The following is a 19,316-nucleotide window of genomic DNA, read 5'->3' on the forward strand; positions in this document are numbered from 1 at the left end:
GACGGAAGTATTGATCTTTGGCAACAGCAGCAACACATGGAACGACTCCTGGTGGCCATCAGACCTAGGACCCACCACCACTCCCTCCGACCCCGCCAGAAACCTCGAAATCATCATTTACAACAAGCTCACCATGAAATCACAGATCAACGCTGTCTCCTCTGCCCGTTTCCTCTCATTGTGCAGGCTTCCTAACATCTTAAAGTGGCTACTTCTACACATGAGACGCACCGTGACACAGGCCCTCGTGACCAGCTGACTGGACTATGGCAACACCCTCTATGTAGGAATCACCACGCATCTCCAACAGAGACTTCAGACCTTACAGAATGTCGCAGCCAGACTCATCCTCAGCCTTCCCCGACAAACCCATATCACATCCCACCTCAGGCAAATCTACTGGATCCCAGTACAAAAGAGATGCCAATTCAAGCTGCTGAGCCACGCAAAGGAGGATCTACTCAACCAGGGACCCGCATACATTAACCACCGCCTGAACTTCCACCAAACTTCGAGGCGACTACGCTCTGCATCCCTTTCACTTGCCCATGACATACCCACTGCATATAACAGAGCTCCTTCTCTCACATTGCTGACCTAGAACAACCTCCCCACACACCTACGGACCATCACCTCACTTCTGGAATTCCGAAGGGCCCTCAATACCTTACTGTTCGAATAAGCCCCCGGGACCTGGAAGCGACAGGATACCCTCTCTGGTGATTAGCTATGATTTATAAATCCAGATTGATAAATTCATTTTCAATATGTGACATTATTTAATGCATACCTTAATACGCATTAAGGCCTGAAGTTAGAGCTTCATAGTTCATCATCCTCACCAGCAACCGGTCCATGTATTTTATACAGGATATTTTAAACAATATGGCCCTCATTCTGACCCTGGCGGTTCTCTACCGCCAGGGCCAACGGGGGCGGGAGCACCGCCGACAGGCCGGCGGTGCTCCCTTGGTCATTCTGACCGCGGCGCTTTGGCCGCGGTCAGAACGGGAAAACCGGCGGTCTCCCGCCGGTTTTCCACTGCCCCTTAGAATCCTCCAAGGCGGCGCAGCTCGCTGCGCCGCCGAGGGGATTCTGACCCCCCCTACCGCCATCCTGTTCATGGCGGGAAAGCCGCCATGAACAGGATGGCGGTAGGGGGGGTCGCGGGGCCCCTGGGGGCCCCTGCCGTGCCCATGCCCATGGCATGGGCACGGCAGGGGCCCCCTAACAGGGCCCAACTAGGCTTTTCAGTGTCTGCGATGCAGACACTGAAAAGCGCGACGGGTGCTGCTGCACCCGTCGCACGCATTCCACTCCGCCGGCTCGATTCCGAGCCGGCTTCCTTGTGGAAGGCGCTTTCCCGCTGGGCCGGCGGGCGATCTGAATCAGATCGCCCGCCGGCCGAGCGGGAAAGTCAGAATACCCCTCGCGGTCTATTGACCGCGGGGCGGTATTCAGGCGGCTTCCGACGGGCGGGCGGCAACCGCCGCCCGCCTAGGTCGGAATGACCACCTATGTCTTTTCATAATATCCAATACTTTTGTTCAGAATATACATAGAAGTTTGGCATTATTTTTTCCTTCTTCATCAGCAATGCATCATAGAAGGCAGGAATATGCTAAAGTCAGGAACTGTCAAACCAGTCCCATAGCTGGACCAGTAGAATACATTATGTTCATAAACCGAGATTGCGTAAGTAAGAGGCAAAACCCCAGTGACTTTGCTAGGCATTCTCATTGACCAGTGTTGAGGGTCCCACATCAGTGGAGATTGGGAAAGACATCTGTTCACTAGTATAGGGTGTCACTGACCGCCAACTCCCCTTCAGCAGGTTTGTGAAACCTGGAAGTTCTGCTCCTGCCAAGTAGAGCTACCTCAAAAATTAACCTGAAGCAAGGGGCCAATTCACTGTTGTGGATATCTTGAGGTGCTCTCTTGCATGAAGGAAAAGCTGCCTAGAAAAAAAGAGCTGTGCAGGAATAACTGGTTAACCCACTTGAGCCCAGGGCATGAACTGCACAATCAGGCCATGTTATGAAGTTTTGTGCCCTTGGTCCACCTACAGATTGGTTACTCCCCTAATCTGCGCTCCAATTGGGCTTATGAATTCCCCCTGGCCGATTGTGGATCATCACGGAAAGCAACAGGCAATAAAAGATGTGACACTAAAAGACAAAATCACCAAAAAACAGAGCAAACATGACAACGTGGCACTATAAAACATCTCCACCACAGTTGGTGTATTACGTTAGACCACAAAAAGCAGCAGCCATGAAAAATTGCCCTTCGTGACTCACAAATACATTCAGCGGTTCTTCACACCAACAAAGATGACGGGTGTAAAAGGTGTGGGCTCATCGTGTACATGGGTGATGAGTTTGAACTTTGGGCCCCAGTACGTTCCCAAGATTTCCTTTCCTCCAGCTGCCAGGAGTGAGTTTGGATGAGTTACTTGTGCATGAGTATTTCTCTTCATCTGATTTGGAGGCACACACCTACTTCTAACGCACTGCCAAAGGGCAATGCAGTAGACTGTTGGTTGCGGCAAAGACAAGCTCTGCTATTCCAATCAACATGTGCTCACACACTCGGCTGACAGCAACGCCCAGTCCCCAGCAGATTATATAGATTAGGAGAGGTGCCTGTACATCACACTCAAAAGGTATTGTGCAAAATCAAGGAGGACGCAGATTTCTGCAGACACCTTAGTAGGCATAATACACGTTAGAAGAGACTAACTATGCCCTATGATCACTTTTTTTTAAGAACAAGCACTGCCTTGGGAAGTAACAGAAAGATATGTCCTCCTAACCCTTCGAGATCTCCTGAAACTGTTCTTGCACCGAGATGTTGTTTGGGGAACGTAATATCAAAACAGTATGACGTTCTTCGGAATAAACATATACAGTTTTTTGCCTGCTGTATATCATGTGTAGTATTTAGGTGTGTGCCACAAAGCTAATTTTATGTTTAAGTAAAAGCACTGGCTGGACAATGATTTATTGGCTATTAAAGATATATATTTCACTGAGTCAGAGTTTCTACCCCACACCACCTGAGTAAGGCTGCTTGGCTTTGAGACCTTAAAAGGCAGGTGGTAAATGGGTGTACTTGGTGCTCAGTTTTGAATTCACCACAAAGGTAAAGTTCAATATATGAAAGTCTTTCATGTTGAACATTGAGCCCATCATTGCTGTGGCCCTTCTGAAACAAGTTCCCAAAAAGAACATGCAAGCAAATATTCCTGTGAGCTCTGAAAGTAGGCCGAGTGTTGTTCAGAATGTAGAACTGTTGAAATGATATTATCAAACAAAGTAAAATCCCAACAGAGGGATGGGTAAACTCAATTAGGTTTTCAGAGGACGTGCAAGTTTAATCAATGCATAGAACACAGCTCCAGTTTAGAAACTGGTGGTGAAATGTCTGAAAAATGACACTCATTAGAAACAGAAGAGAAGATTTAGTGAAATTATTCTTGATGGAAGATAAGCCTAAAACCCAGCATAAATAATTATCAAGTTATCAATGACCACATTAAAAGGTTTGTTTATTTAATAGTTTCACAGTAATTTATAATTAGAAGTGATTACATTTGATTAATGTGCTGATGCACTGCTCTACCTACTGAAATGAGGATGCAATTTTATGATTTGAAGCCACATTCTCCATCATGGAAGTAGGCGTGTGTTACATTTATCTAAAGTAAGAGGGTATAACGTTCCGTAATTTGTAGCTGGGAACACAAGACATCAAAAAAATGAAAGTATCAAAACTATTACTTAGTGCCAGGTAGTATCCATAGAAAGACCTCAAGTGATAAAAAAGACAAGATCAAAGCACTACTCTTATTGCCAACAAACCAATCATAACAGTTATAATGCACGCACCAACCAAAAAGGGTCCCTTGACACAGGTTATCCTCTCAATTAGAACAGCAATGTCTTCTGTGCTTTGAGGATGGTCAGGTTGGAAATATGCAAAAAAGTTTGAGGAAGAGAGTTCCAATATGGGACCCTCAACAAACACGTTTTCTTTTCAGTTTTATCCTTGGAACAAGAAGTGTAACATTACTGTCAACTTCGACAATGTGCAAGGAAGAAAGTTCTCATCAGTTGAGGAACTAAAACACGGACTAAACTACAAAAGATTGTTTAGTGCAGTGGTTCCCAACCTGTGATCCGGGGAACCCTGGGGATCCACGAAGCCTCTTCAGGGGCTCTGCGACTGCTTAGAAAATTAAATAATATTAAGAGATTGGGTACTCAGCTTTCAGTAATGACTCAGTGGGGGTGGGGGGGGGGGTGGGGGGGTGGGGGGGGGGGGGCTGTGGCAGATTCCAAGAATGATTCAGCGGGGGTCCCCGGGTTCCAGTAATGATAAAGTGGGGGTGCACAGAAGTCAAAAGTTTGGGAACAAATGGTTTAGTAAAATAGCAATGAGATGGGTATGTTGCAATTCAAGATTTCCCCGACATTAAAATGTAGCTGTTGTTTAAATTTTTGTCTGTTCAAGTTGAACTCCAGCCTTCCGGTAAATTAACGAGTACAGTATGGGAAGAGGTCATGCATAAGGCCAGAGATAACTGCATGGAAGGCACACGACGTCTGAAAAAAGCAAGACAAGCACAGTATGTTTCTGGTTATTGTCAATCATACTGTGTAGTCGATGTGCTGGGAGGTCAACTCCAGAAAAGCATGAATTCATGTCTCACTTGAGGGATTCTGGGCTCCTTGCCACAACTTCCTAGGAAACACAAATTGTAGAAAGACAATGTATAAATACATATGTGTATCTCAGGGTTGCTGTGACCAATAGTAGCCAAACAAATAGGTCACAACAACCATGAGAAAAATGAAAAGTATTAAATATAGGGATACGCGCTTAAGACCGGTTATAACTACAAATGATATGACTAGCAATAAACAATCTGCTGTGTTTACAAGCTCGGCTTTACATCGACCAGAGCATCTATGCTGTGTCTTTCAGATGTTTGAACATGCATGCAAGTTAATTTTTCATACTGGCACAAAACACTTAACTAACGCACTCGAGTATCCAGTCTCTGCCGTGGGATAAATCAGTGAATTGCCCATCATTGCAGTCTTATGCACTTTCTTTCTTCCTCCGTACTTGTGCTCATACGTTTGGACACAAGGGATCCAAGCTTGAAGTTCCTCGCTCACTGATGCTGAAAAGGTAAGGGAGAATCCAAAAACAGTATCTTTGCCCCACAGCCAAGCTGCGGTCAAGCCCTGCAGGAGAAGAAAAGTACTGCTCCCAACCAGACCAAGATGTTCAAACCTCAGACTCTGCAGACTAACTCCCTACCCCTTTATTATCGATAAAATATCAGAGAACAACTTAGCTGAAATAGCTGAAGTCTGGCGAAACGCGCATGATGCTCAATTGTGGGCAAATGTTTAAATAAAAAGCAGAAGTGAGGAAACAAAGTATCCGAATTTCCCTTTAGGTTCGCAACTGCACCAATAGGAATCGGATATGATTCTGCAGAGGGCGTCTTTCCTTGACCCAACTAAAGTAACCTATAGGCAAGACTGAATGTCCCTCTGATATAAGCCCCGCTTTCTTTTGCCCCATTACGAAGGTTTATTGTGCATCTTATTCCAAAAAGTACTAAAGAACACTGAAAACACACAGTGCAGCTTTCATTCAAATCTTAATTTGCCTACTTATTAGTTCAAGAAGGATAGTCCATACATGGCACACCAACTTTATAACATGTGAAGCTCACACATGCCACAGAGGGTTTGCGAGAGTGTATACTGGTACACAGAATTATTCTGCAGTTGTCCTAGGCAATCTTTAGGAAACATCGCCCACAATGTGAAGTGGAAGTGGAATATAGTTTGTCTGTATCAATGCGACAATGACAACCTTTATTTGAAAAAAAAGTGATTAAGAACCTGCTATGAAGAAAACTGCATCTTACATTGTGTTGACAATCATAAAAACATATGAAGAATATCAGAATGAAGAAAATACTACAACATGACAACCATTACTTTAACCTCTACCCTTACCCTGTTCCGAAGCCGGACATTATCTGGGCCTAAACATAACTTTAAGACCCACTCTGACCCTCCCACTGGATTCCAGTTGCACTGTGAGCTGTGGGCAGGGTTTGAGGCTGGTGCATAACTGAATAAGAGACATCTGAATAGAACTGGATAGTGATGACACTGAGGCGCTTTACCTTGACAGTGGGGACTTCATCACCCCACCCTTTCGAGGCACCCTGTAGCTAGCTAGATACACCAAACATCTAAGAACAACTTGGACATCAGACTCGGGCGTATGGACGCCATCACAAAGAATGCACAGCTCGAGAGGGGGATAAACACTGATCGGCAATCTACATGGTTTGATTAAGACTACCAACGTCTCCTGGGTCTCCGGTTTCCACAGCAAGGCAGTGTCCAGGGCAGCGCCCCTTCATAAGCTTCAGGCTGTCTGCAACAAGACCACGTCAGTCCTTGCTAGCCTTGCAGTGTATAACCAACCACCGGACATCATGCGCGAGCAGCTCCGCTGGCTGAATACGGACCATCGCTTGCACTCACGGGCGGTGACCGAGGGAAGACCAGGCAACAGACCTCTTCCCGGCTATAGCGTTGTGATTATTAACGTCTAAACCACAGCTACGTCCTTCCGGTCCCGGGAGTATTCTGGCACTGCCTTCGTATTCAGCGTCAGATTGGGCAGCAAATGCCCGAAAGTCGTTGTTTTAAAACTCTGCAACACACTTAAACCAAACAAGACAACAATTCGGGAATAGCTGACCCTTCCTATTTTCAGAAACAGATGAAACGTGGCATTTTAAAGACAGGTGGCCACTTCAATATGCTATTGATCAACAACATTAAGTGGTGGAGAAATACTACACTTCCAAAGTTGTATTTTAGGCAAAATTGACAATGCATGCAAAGCCCTCTACGATATCTCTCTCCATCCAGTGATTTGTCTTTAGGAAAGCAGCCAACACCACCCCTGCTGTGCCGAAAGCAGCTGGCTGCAATTTATGCTCCATGGTTAGCTTTTTTGTACATGGCACATATAAAAAAAAACTTTTTCTGACCTATAATTTTTCCTTTTGTGTTTTAATGAAAGGAACGAGGAAGACGCCTGTCAGCTCTTCGAGCTTGTAAAAGTCTTTGTGTTATTGAAGTATAGTGTGTGTCAGCTTCTCTGTGATGCATACTTTCAATTACACTTCTCTGGTCTTTTGGGATAAAGAAAGAAATATTACAGGATAAAGGTTTCAATACACAAGAGCACCAGAGGAAACAAGACACAACTGCCTGTTTTCCTAAATATTGAAACTGTCTGGGCTTGAAGGGGGACCAAAGAGCCACAGTCCTAATGCTACTATCCATGGTGGGTACTGTTAACCAGTGTTTCCACAGAGCCCCTGGCACAACTACACCTCAGCTGGATAACAGGTTACTCGTTTTTACACTACAATACGCATAGAAACCAAGGGCAAGCAGTCAAGCAAAATGGGAGTACGTGGTAGCAGCCTCGGAACTCAGTTACAATATGAGTGATACCATAACTCAATGTCCAGTCAGAAATATAGGTTTTAGAATGGCCAAGCCTTTGTTTTCATCTAGGAAATGCAGGGCAGGGACAATATAGAACTACACAAAAAGGAAGGTCCTATCCTAAGACTGAGGTAGGATGCCACATAGTTTAAAAAAAAAACTCACAAGGTAAGGCGCTACTATTGATTTAACAGTGGTTCTATGGACAATGTAATTCTAACCAGGTAAGTTCGGAAACCTTTGAGTCTCAGTTCTCTTTCTTTGAAGTCAGTCAGTCAGTCAATAAATGTTTATTCAGACAACAAGTCTTTAAACAACATAAACCCCCTTCTTAAAATACATCCCAACGGTTACATGCAATAAATAACCACCCATGAGACTTTTATTCTCCCAGTGTAAAACCCACAGTCATTACTATACACCCTCTCGTTTGTCCTTCAACCGCCATATAATAACTAAAATATCTAAACATACATACATTGAAACCGCCATACACAAAAAGAAGCACTTCCAGGTGCCCTAAAAAAACTTTTTCATAGCAATCACGAATCTTCCGACGGCGCATGCAGTGTCCAAGAAACACATATCAGTTAAAAATGCTATTGCTTCTGCTCGATACCCAATACCCTGATTTATAAAGAGAGGACGTAGAATAATTCTCCGGAAGTGCAAAACTATTAGAAAACCCATTATAATGTGCAAAATGTTGCATTTAGTTCTCAGGCCACAGGTACATCTGCCAGCGGAATCTGTCATATCCTTTTTTCTCTGTAAATTCCCGTACCAGGCATGAGTTTTATCCTTAATAGTTCATGTCTCAGTCTTCGGTTGGGCAAGAAGTCCAAATAAGGGAAACATTCTTCATTTTGCAACGCCACAGTCATAAATTGAACAGTGTTTTTGCCCCCAAGGACCTGATGATCGTAATCTCTAGACAGCTCTTTAGAATATACCTCGAGTTCCATCTTGGAAACCTCCTTATGCAGATCTTACAGGCCCAGCATCACCTTCATATTATCAAAGATTCCTCCAGCCTTTTCCATACCCTCTTAGCATATGTCCTTTCACTTTTTACAATCTCATTCCTGCTCTTCCCCCACCCTCAGCCGTATCCAGAACCTAACTAGGGCCGCTTGTGCCAATATACTCCATGCCCGCTTCCGCTCTCACAGCCTGTATCAAAGCTGATGCTGGTAGGGACAATACGTTTTTAAACATTTCCCCTCTTCCCTGTCCGAATTGTTTTTACCATTCACACACTGCAACTCAGCATCATACAGGGAGTGCAGAATTATTAGGCAAGTTGTATTTTTGAGGATTAATTTTATTATTGAACAACAACCATGTTCTCAATGAACCCAAAAAACTCATTAATATCAAAGCTGACATTTTTGGAAGTAGTTTTTAGTTTGTTTTTAGTTTTAGCTATGTTAGGGGGATATCTGTGTGTGCAGGTGACTATTACTGTGCATAATTATTAGGCAACTTAACAAAAAAAATATATACCCATTTCAATTATTTATTATTACCAGTGAGACCAATATAACATCTCAACATTCACAAATATACATTTCTGACATTCAAAAACAAAACAAAAACAAATCAGTGACCAATATAGCCACCTTTCTTTGCAAGGACACTCAAAAGCCTGCCATCCATGGATTCTGTCAGTGTTTTGATCTGTTCACCATCAACATTGCGTGCAGCAGCAACCACAGCCTCCCAGACACTGTTCAGAGAGGTGTACTGTTTTCCCTCCTTGTAAATCTCACATTTGATGATGGACCACAGGTTCTCAATGGGGTTCAGATCAGGTGAACAAGGAGGCCATGTCATTAGATTTCCTTCTTTTATACCCTTTCTTGCCAGCCACGCTGTGGAGTACTTGGACGCGTGTGATGGAGCATTGTCCTGCATGAAAATAATGTTTTTCTTGAAGGATGCAGACTTCTTCCTGTACCACTGCTTGAAGAAGGTGTCTTCCAGGAACTGGCAGTAGGACTGGGAGTTGAGCTTGACTCCATCCTCAACCCGAAAAGGCCCCACAAGCTCATCTTTGATGATACCAGCCCAAACCAGTACTCCACCTCCACCCTGCTGGCGTCTGAGTCGGACTGGAGCTCTCTGCCCTTTACCAATCCAGCCACGGGCCCATCCATCTGGCCCATCAAGACTCACTCTCATTTCATCAGTCCATAAAACCTTAGGAAAATCAGTCTTGAGATATTTCTTGGCCCAGTTTTGACGTTTCAGCTTGTGTGTCTTGTTCAGTGGTGGTCGTCTTTCAGCCTTTCTTACCTTGGCCATGTCTCTGAGTATTGCACACCTTGTGCTTTTGGGCACTCCAGTGATGTTGCAGCTCTGAAATATGGCCAAACTGGTGGCAAGTGGCATCGTGGCAGCTGCACGCTTGACTTTTCTCAGTTCATGGGCAGTTAATTTGCGCCTTGGTTTTTCCACATGCTTCTTGCGACCCTGTTGACTATTTTGAATGAAACGCTTGATTGTTCTATGATCACGCTTCAGAAGCTTTGCAATTTTAAGAGTGCTGCATCCCTCTGCAAGATATCTCACTATTTTTGACTTTTCTGAGCCTGTCAAGTCCTTCTTTTGACCCATTTTGCCAAAGGAAAGGAAGTTGCCTAATAATTATGCACACCTGATATAGGGTGTTGATGTCATTAGACCACACCCCTTCTCATTACAGAGATGCACATCACCTAATATGCTTAATTGGTAGTAGGCTTTCAAGCCTATACAGCTTGGAGTAAGACAACATGCATAAAGAGGATGATGTGGTCAAAATACTCATTTGCCTAATAATTCTGCACTCCCTGTATAGAAATTGTGAGGGTATCATAGCGGCACAGGCTTTTAACACTGGTCTATGGGGCATCTCACCATAGTCCCTATTAAATGTTTTCAGGCCGCTTACCAAGGGCTTTTGCTTTCCCTGATTCACTGTGCACAACCCATCTCAAACACGCCTCGAACCAGACCCCAAAATACTTGTATTCCTTTACTTGATCCAACTTTTTACCACCTAAATACTAACTAAATCTAGAGCTTTTCCTACCAAAACACAACACTTAAGTCTTCTTCTGATTCACTCCAAGTTTCTTTGCTTGGCAATATTTTGAAAATGCATCCAGCTTTCTTTGCAGACCCAATTCCGTTTGATCTATAATCACAAGATCACGGGAGTACAAAAGACATGCCACATGATTCCCATCCAGTTTGGGGCTAGTGCCGCTTTTCACAACCAGTGCTGCTGGCAAACCAGCAATAAACAAAGAAAATAGTAGCAGGGCCAACACACAACCCTGCTGCAACAAATTGTTGATTACAATTCTTTGCATTAGGGTCCCCTCCACATCTGTAATAACTTGGACCCAGTTATTCGTGTGCAATTCTTGAATTAACCTCAGCAAGCACTTTGGAATACCCTGCTTAATTAGGGTTTCATATAAATGCTTATGGTCCACCAGATCAAAATCAGCGTGTAAGTCAACAAAACAATAAAACAACCTAGCCCCTTCGTCTAGCTACTTCTGTGCAATGAACAGAAGGGAAAAACAATGCTCCATAGTTGAGTGGCCCTCCTTAAAACCACCCTGCTCTGGGGGGAAGTTACAATTCAGTTCAGCCCATTCCTAAAGTCTCCCCAGAATAATTTTTGAGAACAGCTTTTCCCTGACATCCAGAAAATTGATCAGTCTATACTTTTTTGGGTCCTTTTCTTTTATAAATAAGGTCTCACAATTGCACTTCTCCAATTTTCCGAGAACTGCCCTGAAAACCAATACATTATTGAACATCCGGCCATAGAATTCCGCCCACCAATCAGATCTGGTCTTTATAAAAAATAGCCAGAAGATTATCCAGGCCGGCTGCCCTGGTCAGTACCAGATCTGATATAGTACATGTGATGTTAACTACCGAAAAATTGAGATCTGGTGTATTCATCTACCTCCATCCACGGGGTTATTGACCATAGTGCCTCCTCCAACCCATTGCTATAAATCTCCTGTAGCTATTGTGATTGGGCATCTTCATCCACTAAGCACTTCATGCTCCCCTACGTTTTTCCAGAACCATCCTGTGCTAGCTTTCAGAACCTTTTTTAATTTTTTGTTTCAATTGACTCTAAGAGGTACTCCCAACTCTTCTTGCATTCCCTCTTCTGATTTTGTACCGTATTTTTATATACTTTCTTCAAGTTCTGGAGGATATTGTAGATCACACAATCATATCTCAAACTAAACCTTTTCTCCCCTTTTGTGACCAAAGGCTTTAGTTTCCTACACTCATCATTAAACCAGGCGTTCCCCTTCCTCTGGCAATCCTGTGGTCTAGCCACTTGTACCCTTTCATCTTTCAAGACCAACTTTAAGCGGCTCACTATTCAACTAATAATATTCTCATGCCATGTTATGTTCTTAACTGTTGCCTTAGTCATTGTAAGCTCTTGTTGGAACTCCCCACCCCAAATAAACGATGGGGACAAAGTTTTTATGCCCAGATGGGGCAATTACCCACAATCCACTCCCCGGGGAGAGAGAGTACGGGGCAGAAAGCCTACTAGATGCCAAGGAATAAAAAAAAAAATGTGGGGTGGTGGCTACCAACCAGTATGGGCATGGTTATGACCCCACCCCAAATGAAGGGAGTGACAGTCTTTCAGCTCTTCCCCCGCACACTAAAACATCTCATCCCACAGCAAGCAAGAATTTTGGTTTTACATTTGGCCCATGAGAGCTTGTTTAGCTATCACAATCTTCCCACGTGGAATGGTGAGGGCTGCACTTTTTGGAGTTTGGGATGCTGCCAACTAGAAAAATCTACACGATCTAGACACATCTGAAAACTAAGCATCTGGATGAGTCAAGGGTGGTGTGCTTCACATGCACCTCACACCATTTTCTTACCCATAATGCCCTGCAAACCTCCAACTTTGCTTGAAATCACACATTTTCCACACATTTTTGTGATGGAGCCTTTCGGAATCTGCAGGAATCCACAAAATACCTACCATCCAGCATTGTCGCATCTATAAGAATAAAAATTCTGCCCCACCTGTCAGCCTAAAAACTTTTTTTTTTTCAAACTGCCCTTTTGGACCCACTTTGGTTCACCCTCATTTTCGACCTGTTTTTGGCTCTTCCCTGTCACAGGCACTTGGCCCACCTACACAAGTGAGGTATCATTATTATTGGGAGGCTGAGGGAACATTGGGTGGCAGGAAATTTCTGCTGGTGCAGTGATCCCACAAAGAAATGTGGGAAAAATATGATTTTTATGCTAAATTTGAAGTTTGCTGAGGATTCTGGGTAGAAAACATTGGGGGATCCACACAAGTCACACCTCCCTGACCTCCTTAGGGTGTCTAGTTTCCAGAAATGTCTGTTTGGTAGGTTTCCCTCGATGGCTGCTGAGCCCAGGACCAAACACGCAGGTGCAACCTTTCTTTTGGAAAATGTGATATGTCCATGTTGTGTTTTGGGGCATCTCCTGTCAAAGGCACTAAGCCTACCCACACAAGTGCGGTACCATTTTTATCTGGAGACTTGGGGGAATGCTGGGTTGAAGGAAATTTGTGGCTCCTGTCAGATTCCAGAACTTTCCATCACCGAAATGTGAGGAAAAAGTGTTTTTTTTGCCAAATTTTGTTGGCAAATGATTCTGGGTAACAGAACCTAGTTACAGCCCCACAAGTCACCCCATCTTGGATTCCCCTAGGTGTCTAGTTTTCAAGAATGCACAGGTTTTGTAGGTTTCCATAGATGCCGGCTGAGCTGGAGGCCAAAATCCACAGCTAGGCACTTTGCAAAAAACAGGTCTGTTTTCTTTAGGAAAATGTGATATGTCCATGTTGTATTTTGGGGCATCTCGTGTCGCGGGCACTAGGTCTACCCACACAAGTGAGGTACCATTTTTATCTGGAGACCTGGGAGAATGCTCTGTGGAAGGAAATGTGTGGCTCCTCTCAGATTCCAGAACTTTCCATCACCGAAACGTGAGGAAAAAGTTTTTTTTTTTGCCACATTTTGAGGTTTGCAAAGGATTCTGGATAACAGAACCTGGTGAGAGTGTGAAAAATTGATTTCTTAACTTGGCGTGAGGGCTCCATTTTGTCTAACATTTCAGTTCCACTTGTTCTGTGCTACGAGCAAAACTGTATGCCTTCAGCAGCCCTGCTTAATTTAATTTCTTGCAAATGTGCTGGTTTCTTAGAATTACCTTTGAAACTTTGCTGATGGGCTAACAGCCCCATGTTCTTAGATATATCATCTCTGTGTTTGAACATCCTGTTCTTGTGGTTCAAATGTGTTACAGGAAATGTTTGCTTGAACGTGTTTGGAAATTATGACACATTTAAAGTGTGGTAAAGTCAGTTTTTGCAATAAAAACATCAAAGCCTCAAAGAGAGGTCAGTTGCTCTTGGCCAGACAGTGTCATCAGACACTCTTTGGGAGTGACTCGCTGCAGTGAATAAAATACTATCTTGAAGCATAATCCGAATCCTTCTATTCTATCTTGTAGAAATTCAGCTCCTTACAAGAAGAGACTGGTAAACTTATTTCACAAATTTTGTGGCTTGTAACTGAGAGAAATCCGACAGAGGAAGGAGACCAAGGATTGTGGGGGCCCCTGCTAAAAGACAAGTTCCTTGCAGCTGCCTTCTAACATCGCCAACTTCCATTCGCTGTAAAGAATTTCTCCCACTGAGACCCAGTAGGAGGCCGAGGAGACATTTGACCTCAAGAATACGAGGATCCGGACCAGACCTATTTGGTGAGACTGTTCTATGCCACTTGTAACTTGTATTCTGGTATTGACATAATATTGATCTTGGTACTTGTTTGTGACCTTCTCATAGGTAAATTCCGCATTTAGGACAACCGTGAGTAAGTTCAAGAAATGCATTTCTAAATGTTGTTCTTTTTTCTGGACTCTTCGCCTGGACGAGTCTATACCCGAAGGTAGTCCAGCCAAAGGTAGTCCAGCCTGGATAGTAATGAAAAAATAAGGTGCGGGCCCGACCCTCTTGGGCACAATTTGGCACGAGTATACGAAGAAAGGGGGAGACAGACAGTGGCCATTAAATGGATCCTTTGCCGATGACAAATTACATTTTTGACAACAGAAACTATTTAAGAAAAATGTTAGACAGACAATGTGGGACAGTTATTAAACCTGGAAAAAAGAGGATAGAAAAAGGGCCATGAAAGAGGCCAGGAATATGAAAAAGAAAAACAAAACCCACCAGCCTTGAAACTGAAAGAATATAGTGACGCTAAAAAAGAACACAATATTGAACAGGGAGACAGGGAATTTAGAATGACTACCAACAAAATGTATCCCTCTCAGTCAGAATATAACAAAGGACTACATAGGATGAATTGTTGGAAAATCTTTTCGACAATCCTCCGCCTTATGTTCCTGTCCAGCCCAGTGCTCCAGTGCAAAATGTTAACGTTAATATCCCTAATCCCATTCCTCATGTTACTATTCCTCCTCCCCCTGGATCTGCCCCTAATGTCCCAAATGTTGGCCATCAGGTTATTGGCCCTCAAATATTTAATCCGGCCCAGACTATAAACATTCCTCCCAACCCAGTCCCCATACAAACTACACAAAATGCTGCTATACTAAACACTACAATGGGAGGAATACCTCAATTGAATTGTACTCAAAGTAGAATGGTGACTCCATAGATTCATTTTAGCATGCAACAAGGAACTATTTCTTATACTCCACAACAGTCACCATACATTAGTAACAATGTTAAATCTAAGAAATTCAAGAAGGGTCACAGGCTCTCCTCTGTGGGACACACTTCAGACACCACTTCATGTAGTGTTCGGAACAATCCCACGGTGGCGTTTACTCGCATTAGTTTGCAAGATGGTCTCCTCTCTGCAGGAGAAAGAATGAGTAGATCCCGAACAAATGCAGCAGCCTTGCCGTTCACTGTAAACAGTTGAATGACAGACGCTCCATATAAAAATTCAGCTATCATTTTACATGAATTTAAAAAGTATAATGATTTTCAGCAACATTGTCTGTTGGACTTGATGTCTAAATGGATCAAGGGGGAATGCTCTGAAAATGGTAAGATGTACCAAGTACCATAGGCCTTACCCAATATCATGCTGGCACATTTAACATGGCCCTTATTGACAGAATAAAGGCAATTGAGGAGTTGTTAGACACTGCACGATTACTAAATGAACTTCTTAAAGCTCCAGGGGGGGGTGATAGTCTAGATGACGTAACATATCAGAGACCCATGAGGGAAATGCACCCTAGACCTGATCCTGTCAACCACAATGCGTTAGTTTCACAATATGAACATACTCCTCGACAAAGATCTGAACTTCTTAACATACGAAAGGGCCTTTCCGACCATAGAAAAATCCATCCAAATTTAATGAGGAACTTGAAGCTGCTAGTAAATTATGTGTCATGACTTTTAAGGATATTGAAATGTTTTTTGGCACTCTTTTACCTATCTCGATATGGAGACAAATACGGGATGTGGATGAATTTGCAAGGTGCACGACTACTTGGAATGTCTTGGAAGGGGATGACGCCACCCGAGCAGCTGGCGACCTCCCTTCTCAATGCCTTTGTGACTTGCCTGACCACATCATACAACACCTCCAAACACTCATACCTAGAAACAATGTAGATTGGGACAAAGTAACAGCTTGTAAACAGAAAAACGAAGAAGAAATATCTGATCATTTTACCAGGTTTGAAGAAGTGTTTCGTGATCATAGTGGACAAGATGTTAATACACAGACTGGCCAACAAATGTTTGCAGGTAAATTCATTAATAACATGCAAAAGGACCTCTGTGACTATTTAAAATACTGAAAATACATGGCCAACTAAGAGCCTGTCAGAATTCCTAGCTATGGCCACATATTATGAAAATGTGAAAGAGGTTTGTGATGAGAAAAAAAAAGGATTTGAAAACAAAAGCGTTAATGCCACAGGCTTTCCCTAATCAGGCCCAGGTACAGGACAGATGGAGAGGGCACGAGGACGTGGACGGTGGGTTGGCAGAGGACAAACAAATACTCCTGCGCAACAGGGAATGAGAGTCATAGGATATAATACCTGTGCATATTGTAAACAAGAAGGGCATTGGAAAGACACTTGTCCAGAACTACAAAATTCTGGCCCAGGAATGCAGAGAGGAATGGGAAATAGGAGAAAACAGGGAGGAAGAGGTAGACCATCTAGACACGTTTTTGCTGCACATTCTCAACAAACAGATGCACACTAATTACTTTGATACAACACACATGGACAGATATGTGGTGGATGACCAAACAGACAATATGAACTAGGGATGCCCACAAGAGGGAGCAGGGAGATTGGCAATTCCAGTAGATCAACGGGGACCGTATGTAGACATGCAGGTGTGTGTTGAAGAGCAGCCTTTTTGTTAGACACTGGAGCTACGCACCTCCGCCATCCACAGCCATCTTCCTGGGGCTCCCCTCTCTTGGTCTAATAATACTTCACTTGGATTTGCTGGAATGCCCGCACGAAGTCCCATATCATAGCCTTTGGGTGTTACTATTGGACCTTACAGTTTTCCTCATTCATTGATTTTCACTGAAGCCTGTGATGGAAATTTGTTAATATTGGGTTTGTTAAAGAAACTGCATGCTCATATTTATTGTTCCCCTGATGGAGTATATGTGACAATTGTTAATACTTCCATTTCAAAGATTTACCTTGTTCTTTTCGCATCTAACTTACCCCAACAATTGTCACATATAGATCCGTCTCTTTGAGCTACAGGAAAAAAAGGTTTGGGCTTCATAAATATGGAACAATTCAGGATATGCGTTAAAGAAGGGGCATCCTTACCCCTCAAACCACAATACACGTTATTCCCTGAAGCTGAGGAATGACTTTTTTCCCGTAGTACAGGACCTCCTTGATAAGGGTATTGTCAAGGAAAGTTATGGTAGTCTCTGTAATAGTCCCATACTTCCCGCCATCAAAAAAGTCCTCCTGGACAACAGAAAGAATACAGATTGGATATTGACCTGCGAGTTATTAACAAGATAGTAGTACCACAATACCCAGTTGTACACCAGATGTCACTACACTGTTCACATGATTTCACCCACTGCCAAATGTTTCTCTGTAAAAGATTTAAAGAATGTTTTCTTTAGTATATCCATTGCGCTCTAAAAAGCCAATTGGACACTTTAAAATTACCAGATGGCAATGTTCTTTTACAATACATTGATGAACTCCTCACTGCACCTGACACACTTTAACAATGTGAACAGGCCACATCAGAATTGCTGTCACAATTAGCCACACATGAAAAATGTCTCCCTATCCAAGTTGCAATATTGTCAACTTGCGGTGTCCTATTTAGGGCACCTCCTGTCGAAGGGGGGTAGAGGACTAGACTCACAAAGAATGTCAATAATTTGCAATTTACAACACCCACAAACACAGAAAGATGTTTGAGGTTTTATAGGTATTACCTCATATTGCAGACAATGGATACCTAATTATTCCCTCATAGCGAACCTTTTGGTTGCCCTCACTCTCAAAGATGTACACGTACCAACCACATAGAATGAAGAATGTGAAAGAACCTTCTATGAATTGAAAAAGGCTTTGGGTAATGCACCTGTGTTAGCCATCCCAGATTATCAGAAACCATTTACCCTATTTGTACATGAAAACGAAGGTTGCAGTCTTGCATTATTGACACAATCACACAGAGACACAAACAGAACATGTGCTTATTTTTCGTCCAGTTTAGACCCAGCAGCACGACCATTGCCACGTTGTCTCAGGACTGTAGCAGTAGTGGTGAAAGCAGTAAAACAGAGAGAAGTATATGTACTTGGACATCCATTAACAGTGATGGTACCCCATGCTGTAGATGTCCTACTGAATAAAACACATACACAACATTTGACAAATGCTAGGTTGACAGGCTACAAACTCACTTTGTTTTCTCCGCATATCTCAATATGGAGATGTAATGTTTAGAACCCGGCAACTATGTTACCTTCACCTAATGAAGAATTGTTACCAGAAGAAATACATGACTGTATTATTAGAACAGAACAAGAGACCAAAAGTAGAGTGGACCTCACCGACAGGCCATTGGAAGAGTGGATGGCGAATGGTATATTGATGGTTCCTGCTCAAAATTACCTGATGGGACCACAGTTGCAGCCTATGCTGTTACTACGGGACAGACTAAAGTTGAGAACAATAAGATACTTTACAACTTTGCGCAGGCCGCGAGCCTTGATGAGAGCAGGTGAATTGAGTGATGATTTAAATGTTAATGTATACACTGACAGTATGCTTTTGACTTAGTACATTATTTTGGCAGATTGTGAAAGAAGGAGGTTTATGACATCTCATGGAACACAAATACGTCATGGTGAGCTCATTGTAAGGTTGTTAAATGCTTTAACGTTACTTGAGAAATTGGCGGTGGTAAAATGTTCAGTTCATAAGAAAATTTAGAATGATGTAGGAAAAGGAAATGCATTTGCAGACAGGACAGCGAAAAATACTGCACAATCTGAGTACAGTACCAGGTATGTGACAGGGACAGTTAGATGGTTACTAGAAGTTGGCATGATGAACCAGACAATAGATTGTGTAAAGGATATTCATGACGTAGCTACTCCAGAGGAACTTGCCGAGTGGTACATTCGTGCCACCTTAGATAGTGAAGGATGT

General features: G+C 43.1%; 1 protein-coding gene and 1 long non-coding RNA gene across 5 annotated transcripts in view; one reads left to right on the forward strand and one right to left on the reverse strand.

The window, feature by feature from the left end:
- Positions 1-19,316, reverse strand: part of ZSWIM7 (zinc finger SWIM-type containing 7) — a 541,174-nt gene that overhangs the window by 97,644 nt on the left and 424,214 nt on the right. The gene's annotated exons all lie outside the window — the stretch shown is intronic.
- The window catches only part of LOC138283487 (uncharacterized), a 60,466-nt gene that overhangs the window by 29,090 nt on the left and 12,060 nt on the right, over positions 1-19,316 (forward strand). Inside the window, exon 2 of the long non-coding RNA XR_011201269.1 lies at positions 14,109-14,360. This is a non-coding gene — a long non-coding RNA (uncharacterized lncRNA). The remainder of the gene's footprint in view (positions 1-14,108; positions 14,361-19,316) is intronic.

The sequence above is a fragment of the Pleurodeles waltl genome, chromosome 3_1, assembly GCF_031143425.1.
Source record: "Pleurodeles waltl isolate 20211129_DDA chromosome 3_1, aPleWal1.hap1.20221129, whole genome shotgun sequence".
NCBI lineage: Eukaryota > Metazoa > Chordata > Amphibia > Caudata > Salamandridae > Pleurodeles > Pleurodeles waltl.